Source organism: Ursus americanus, chromosome 4, assembly GCF_024610735.1.
Source record: "Ursus americanus isolate L20-20 chromosome 4, mUrsAme1.1.p, whole genome shotgun sequence".
Lineage (NCBI taxonomy): Eukaryota > Metazoa > Chordata > Mammalia > Carnivora > Ursidae > Ursus > Ursus americanus.
This window is the reverse complement of record NC_142130.1, coordinates 25354081-25362376: the sequence shown is the minus strand read 5'-3', so window position 1 is coordinate 25362376 and position 8296 is coordinate 25354081. Positions and strand designations below refer to the sequence as shown.

The window sequence follows — 8296 nt, the reverse complement described above, 5'->3', positions numbered from 1 at the left end:
CACAAAAGGATAATTAGTGTGCTCTGTAAAGCTGCCCTTTAGCTTTATTGACTACTGGTTAAAATAATATGCTATAGTTTGGAAATCTTTTGACCATGCCAGTCTTCTATCGTCTGATAATATTTGGGGCACTGGGATTATGCCTGTATGGTCAGTTCTAGTCGCCAAAAATAGAAGTTTAACTCTTCCTGGCACTATATATAAACTAATTCCCAATTTCCTAATGAGGAACATGCTTGAATTCTCTGAAGCCTCATACTGTCTTCCAGGCAGGAAGGGAGTGATGGGTCCCAAAGGTAGTCAAATGGTTGTCTTCTAGTTGGGTGTTTCTCTCTGAATCAGGAGAAAAAGCCTAAAATGCACATAACCTTACAAACTAAGGCCCTGGGATCTCCACATACATCACGATCATCTTGTTGGAGATGTTCTGTAGTACACAGAGCTGACCGTGCAATGAGGACCTGATAACTGACTGCATTATGATACACTTGCTCTTGTCATAATTATCGATGTGACCATTTTACAGTTCAATATTCAGTTGAGAAGTTTCATTATCCCTTTTATAAAAAGGACCTTAAGTATGAATCTCTGATTTATCAGCCTCCTTTGGATTTTTTTTTTTGTACATTTCTCCTTCCTTCACTGTACCTCATACAATGCCTTGTATCGAAGTGTTTGATCAATACTTGTGAAATGAACAAAATTATTCCCACCTCCTTTCCACTGCACATCTGAAGCAATCATTCCTTTACAGTAACCCAAATTCTTTCACTTTCTCCTTCACCGGTGCTTCAGTGAAAAGAACAATAGACTTGGAATTACAATAACTGAGCTTCAACGAGGTAACGGGGTGAAGCTGCAATTCTTTCCTACAGAAGAATTCTAATTAATTAACGTAGAAGGGCTGAGGAAACTAGAAAATGACCTCTGGAACACACTAAGCAGGGCAGCAAGCGAGATCTACCAATAGATGCTAAAATTGGTGGGTGAAAATTTAAGTGGAAACAGAATTTGAGTATGGTCTCAAAGTATCTCCTCTAAAACTATTTAGTAAGCACAAAGGGAAAAACAGTAAGTTTACAGTGGAGAAACCTGGCAGACGCCATCCTTAGCGAGTGGTCAAAGTTAATATCACCAATAGAACATGCCAGCGTAAAACACATCGTATGCCCTGGGAAGGACATGGCACCTCTGAGGTTGCCTTCCCAATGCCTTCCATGGAATCCTGAGAAAACATCAGACAAACCAAAACTGCAGGACATCCTACAACATAACTCATCAGTACTCGACAAAAGCACTAAGATAATGAAAGACAAGGCAAAACCAAGGACCATTCCAGATGGTAGCAGGCTAAGGAAACACGACAACTGACAGTGATTCAGAAATGGATCCTGGGAAAGAAAAAGGCCGCTAGTGGAAAAATTGGTGAAATCTGAATGAAGTCCATACTTTAGTGAATAATAGTACTGTACCAATGTTAATTCCTTGATTTTGATTACTGCTCTAGGACTATTTAAGGTGTTAATGTAAAGAGGAGTTGCCTAAAGAGGATACAAGAGCACTCTGCTAGTTTTGCAACTTTTTTTAAGTCTCAAATTATCTCAACATAAGAAGCTTGAGAAGTAACTGAGCTTGAATGCTCACACTGCCACCATCTGTGGCATGTCCTTAGGTAAGTCACAGGTCTCTGAACCTCATCGTTCATCACGTCCAAAACTAGAGGAAGAGCACCTACCTTTTGTTAATGTGAGGACAAAAACTAAAAAAGAAACCTGAGCCCCTGCCCCCACCCCGGCTTTTTTATTTATTCATTTGAGAGAGAGAGTGCACAAATGGGAGGGGCAAGGAGAGAGGGGCAGAGAATCCCAAGCAGACTCCACGCTGAGTGCTGAGCCCTATGCGGGGCTCCATCTCATGGCCCTGAGATCACAACCTGAGCCAAAATCAAAAGTTGGACTCTTAACTGACTGTGCCACCTAGGCGCCCTCCAAGGGTACTTTTAAAACTAAATTCTGGGGCGCCTGGGTGGCTCAGTAGGTTAAGCAGCTGCCTTCGGCTCAGGTCATGATACCAGGGTCCTGGGATCAAGCCCCACATCAGGCTCCCTACTTAGTGGGGACACTGCTTCTCCCTCTGCCTCTCCCTTTCCCTTCCTTGTGCTCTCTCCCTCTCAAATAAATAAAATCTTAAAAAAAAAAAACCCTATAAACTCTTTCTTCAAAAATGTATTATTTTTATTATTATTTAGCCCCATTGCTATTTCCTGCCCCATCTATTTAGGGTTACCAGATAAAACACAGGATGCCTCATTAAATTTGAATCTCAGATAAATAATCGTTCTAGTCTAAATATATCCTATGTAATAACTGAGACACAGTTAACTTAAAAATCGTATTTTTGACTAACATTCAAACCAACTGGGTATCCTGTATTTTTATTTACTAATTCTAGCAATCCTACTTCTACCCAACTTTCTTTAAGGCACCCCTTCCTTCCTTCCTTCCTTCCGCCTCTCTTTATACAGTGTTGATGCTCTCAGCTCTGAGGACCCTTTGGCATAACAATGTCACCTGAGCACCACAGCAGCCTGTGCTCTGGGAGGGAAACACGACGGTTAGTCAATGACAGGAGTTTGACTCTGGCAAAGGGAGTTCACAGGGAATGCATGACTCAGAGGAATTTTCTCTCTCTCTCTCTCTCTCTGCCTTGCAATTGTGCAAAATTTATTTATTTTTAAATTTTTAGGGTATTTTTTCTTACCCACCCCTTAGAGCAGCCCAGTGATCAAAGTGTTATGTAAATTGTTAAGCCACAAGGAGAAATGTCAGGACTACTGACAGCACAAAAGATGGACTACCTCTTGGGATCTGTGGGGAGCGAAAGAGAGAAAAAGGGGGAGCATTTGGGCACAATGCTTTCATGTACATTAGTGGACCACATAGGAGAAATACACCTGTGCCCATTTCCTGATGAGAAACTGAGGCTGAGGGAAGAAAAATAACTTAGACTCTCTCTACCTCACCCGGAAATGATCATCTTTTTGCTTTAGGGCCGTTCATTGCATCCACGTCTTTCTTTGCCCACCATCTGGTCATCGGCGTTCTGCTTGAAGCCCACCTCTTCTGTGAGCTCGTACCCCTGATTCTCCAAACCGTGTGTAAGGCTTGTTTTTCTGACTCTCCACATTACTTTGAGAAAAGCCTAGGGCCTTTACCTGGGGTCACAGCCACATGTGTCTGTATTTTATCTCCTTTTTGGCTTAGAGGGTAAGGATTGTGTCATGTTCATGTCAAGATTTCCTACAGTACCTCCAAAGCAAAGGTGACACTTTCTAAATCGGGAGTGAAGAGGCCCAAGTCCTGGATCAGATTTGACTTGGCTTCTTGGTAACAGCACACACTGTGGCGGCTATGATTTCCCCTTGGCAAATGGCTTCCGCTTATCCCCATCTATAATCACCCAGATGATTCCTGAGATCCTTCCGGTTCCAGCCTTCTGCCCTCTGGGACTCTGGTTTCTGATGGAGCGGGCATCTGAGTCATGGTCTCCTATTGCCAGTGCCTTCCTGGCTGCTGAGAGTGACTTCCCGTGGGTATCTTCATTTTCCGTTTTGGTTGAGACTCCCACATTCCCTTCTCCCCACCTCCGAGGTAGATCAGAAATATTAAAAGCAAAGATCTTCTGTAGGACATGTCCCGGGCTCTAGGGACACCTGAGAGAGACTAATAGGCTTTCCATGAATCAACAGCATGGAATCTTAGGGCATCTTTCCCCTTCCTTCTGGAAGGATGTGAGCTGCTTCAAAGGGAAGATGCAATTTCATTCTAACCAACAGTAGTCGCAATCTCTAAGTGTATGTGTCGCTTTATAAGATAGTCCTGCTGGATTTAAGGAGAGTGACGCACTTCATCTTTCTGGGCCACCAGTTACCAACCATTTATCGATGGACACCATGTGAATAAGAGCTGTTCTTTCCTCACAGTGCTCGGTAGAAAGCAAATAGGATAGAACTAGCAACGATGTAGAGAGCGATACCACATGCCAGGTACCCTGCTAAGCACCTCACATGTATCATTTACTCCTTCCAGATGTCCCTTCAACATTGGTGTTGTCATTCCCGTTTTGTTTTTGTTTTTTGGTTTTTTTTGAAAAAGAAAATCAAAGCCTGCTTTTACTGACACACTAACAGATGGACCCACGATTTGGAAGGGACGGCGACCTTAACACGACACTCGGGGTTAACGCAACTGAAACACAAAGCAGAGGGAGATGGCTTTACAGGGATATAATGTCTCCATGAGTTAGGGAGACGGACCACTCGCTAGCTGCTCCCTCATTTCATCTTCTTCACGGACTCCTCTCCCTTCTTGACAGAGGCCTTCAGCTCAGGGATGGCTTCTGCTATCATCTTCTCTTTGAAAGGGGAGATGCCTGGATTCTTCTAGATGCCCTCAGCCCCCAGCAATAACAGTGTGGAGAAACAGGCACCATCTTTTTCTTGGGACTTAACGAAGGAACATTGGACATCTCCTTCCTTTCCGTTCACTGCCTCCACAAAGGAGAAGACAAACCAGGCTCCCACATAGCCAAGGACAGGGTGGCAGAGCCTGCTCTAGCTTTGACCTTCACCACCTCCATGCGGGCCTCCTGGATCTTCCCAGTGACGGCTGTCAGCTGGTCCCAGGGAATGTCCACCTTGGGAGTGCCCTGGGAGATCAGGGGGTGATGGTCTTCCCTACATGGCCGCCGGGGACAGAAACATGGACTCAAGCAGGATCCAAACCCCTCAGTTCTACAATAAAAGTGTTGGCTCTGACAATGTCCAGAGTGGTCACGCCAAAGATTTTATTGGGGTGGTATGCTCCATGTTTCTTGAAAACTTCCGTTACCATTGGGGTGATGGAGTTAACCAGATTTGAAATGATGCAGATCATGGCCTCAGGGCAATGCTGGGTGCAAGCAGCAGCCAGGGTGGCCACAATCGGGGCACTGGTGTTGAACAGGTCATCCCTGTCCTGCCTGGTTTCCTCGGGACTCCTGCTGGAAAAACCACCACAGCACAACCTCTCACGCAGTCTGGCACCTGCGCGGGTGCGAGGCAGCCTTTCACGGTTGCTCTGGTCTCCATGTGGCTCAGATTTGAGGCCACTCGGAGTATCTGAGCAATATCGTACAGGGTCAGACGGCTCACTAAGGGGCTGCCCGATTCCCCCTCCGGAAGCCCCTAGCACGGCTACTTTTGCATTGTTCGGGGCTGAGGGGCTGACACTGCGGAGGAGAGTGGCCCCGGCAGGGCAGGGGAGGGCGGAGAGCAGGGCTGGAGCAGGCAGGGCACAGAACCGCAGGTGGAGAAGCTGGCTGAGGGCAGGTGACACCAGTGACTTCCACACGGCACAGGACCTCCTTGCCCGCTCTGCCCGGCCTCTGGTATGGTCGTCCCCATTTGAAAGATGAGGACACCTGTGCTCAGTAAGTTTAAGCAAATTGTCCAAGGTCACAGAGCTAGCAAATAATTGGAATGGGATCCAGACACAGATCAAAGCCCCTAAAACATGTGTTTTTAAAGACATACTGGCCACGTCTCATGTGAACGTGCTTTAAAAATCAGAAAGCATCAAGCACAAGCATCGTCATTTAATCCTCACAACATACCAAGGAGTGATGAGGCAGGCATTTTAATTCCCACTTTATAAATAAATGCAGATTGGTTCCATTATCATACAGCTGGTAAGTGGTGAAGCTGGGAGTCCAGCTATTGTCTGCTTCCATGACCAGCTTCCCTCACCTAAAGACAGAAGCATAACCTTCAAGTTCTGTCTGAAAGCAGAATGGTATAATTAATATATATATGATACTAGAAAGAGGTCATGCCACCTTACAAGAGTGTAGCTCTACCCTCCCCATGTCTTCTGAGTCAAATTGACTTATTTTATCTGGAACAAGGCGTTTTCCTGGTGTCAGCACCTCATAACCCGAAATGGACTTCTCTCCGTCTCATGCATCATCCCCAAACCAAAACTGCTAGCAAAGTCCTGCTTCCAGAATTTTTATTATCTATAAGGATGCTGCGAGCTAGGGAAAGTAGCCGAGCTCTGTTCCAGGCATCAGCAGAGCCTATAGTGCTGGCAGGGAGCAATCCACCTTGCACTTGGTCAGGAAAGTGAATTTGATAGGAGACAAGAAAGATGGACTGCCGTCAGCGTGATGTTCTTGCAGAAGCACTTTGCTGATTGTTAAAGACATTTTTTTCGAATCCAAAAAAATCTAACAAAACAAAACTAAAAAGCCAGAAGCTCCATTTTCTGAGCAGGCAATGAAATCTCTAACTGGAAAAGAAAAAAGAGTCTGACATGAGGAATTCTGCAAAGGAGGGGTTGGATCCCTGAAACGTGAGGCCCTCAAGCCCCCGGAATCCTCAAGTAGGACTGGAAGGGACTGCTTCGTTTGAGTCTTGTGATTAAGAAGACATACAAATAGGGAGTCCAAAGAAGGATTAAGTGGGAGAGGAATTGTTTACGTGAAAGCTGTAGCTTTTTATTTCTTTGCCAATCCCCCCTCTGCAGACCTCAAAAAGCAGGCAGGTTGCAGGGAGTGTTCATCAAGCATAAACAAGCCTGGAAAAAGATCCTATGGTCTGACAGGCCCCGGGCTCAGTGAGTAATAAGCACCTTCAGGCATACAGCACTTCGTAGTTCAGAGTACACTTTCAATTCCATCATTTCTTTTGATCCTCAACAATAAGGGGAGGTCAGCTGGGATTAGTACCCCATTTCACACCTGAGAAAGCTGAAACCAGGAGAGGAAAGAAAAGTGCCCACAGTCACCGGGCTAGCTTGTAGCAGAACAAAAAGTTGAACCTCTGTCACTGACTCAGGAATCCAGGTTCTCCCCCTTCTATGCCACATGGTCATAAAGCAAATGTTGAAAAAAAATAACGCCTCTTGTTGAGTCTGAGCAAACTTCCAGACGTAGTTGCATCGAAATTAATGAAATGAATAAAATCTACCTTTACCATCCAAGATTGGAAAACAAAAAGTATAAGCAAAATTAAGCATGGGCAGGTACCTGAAAGATCACCACCTACTAAACTGAATTAAAGTGAATCACCTAGGATCTCATTCGGCGATCTAGCATCGCTTTGGCAGAAAGTGTATTTCACTTTCAGACTAACAAATTAAATGTTACAATTGCTTTAAAATGAGTATTCTATACAAAGATAGGTCTAATCTCGGTCATCATGCAGCCATTCCACAGATATTTGTCTTGCTTCATGCCAATTACTGACCTTCCCAAACTGAATGTGAGAATACTTCAGTAGGTTGGTTTCATAGAGGAAGAAATAAGGACCATTATTTTTCGCACTGACCATGAAATAACAAATGTTTAAGATAAATACATTCCTCCTATCTAAAATGGGGAGGACATTGCCTCCTGCTACTAGGATTATTTAAGGGAGCGTTAAGTAAATTAATAGAGACCATTCATACGGTTCATCTGTATTTTTTAAATAAAACACTTTGTTCTAAAAACCTCTTATAAGAAATATGTACACATGAAACAAGTAAAAGAGGAAGTCTCCACTTGAGGGGAGCAGGTGGCAGGGGTTGCACGAAAGTAAATCCAAGCCCTCCTGGCCATCGACGTCTCCAGCCCCATCCAGAGCCCTCCCTGTGCAGGGAGAGCTCCCACCACCCCTTCATAATCCCAGTGCACCTTGCAGCTGCCCTTCTACTAAGCCACCACGTTTTACTGTCGTAAGGAGTCTCTGCCTGCCCTCCACACTAAACTGAGCGCTCCTTGAGGATGGCACCATGTCTTAGTCTGTGCCCCTCCTCCAGAACATTCCCAACTGTGTTGGATACACAGACCTCATTAATTCATGTGTTCTGAATAAATGCATGAATTAGTGAGTGAGCCAATGAAAAGTTACCTTTAAGAAGGTAATGTTCTTGAAAAAGCTGAGTCGCCAGAACAAACACAATCACGATAACACCCTGTTGCGTTACTCTACTGAATTTCAGAACCTAACAATCAGAAGGCAACATCTCGGTTTTGTAAATGGAGGGGATGCCAGCCTTGAGGGACCTGCCAAAGCCAGCAAGTCAGGGTCCGAGAAAGAGGGATCCAGGAATATAGTTCCCAGACACATCCCTAGTCCTAAGGAGAATCACTGCTCTCAAGTCAATCAGCCAAATCCTCCTGATGACCAGAGGTCAAGAGCACAAGCAGCAAACCATTTCTCTACTGGCTTAGGCCAAGGAGAGGCTTGATAGAGTGCCAGGAAGTACAATGAATG

At 44.9% G+C, this 8296-nt stretch overlaps 1 pseudogene; it reads right to left on the bottom strand.

The window, feature by feature from the left end:
* Positions 1-4333: 4333 nt before the first annotated feature.
* Positions 4334-5570, bottom strand: LOC123801305 (malate dehydrogenase, mitochondrial pseudogene; annotated as a pseudogene).
* Positions 5571-8296: the final 2726 nt, after the last annotated feature.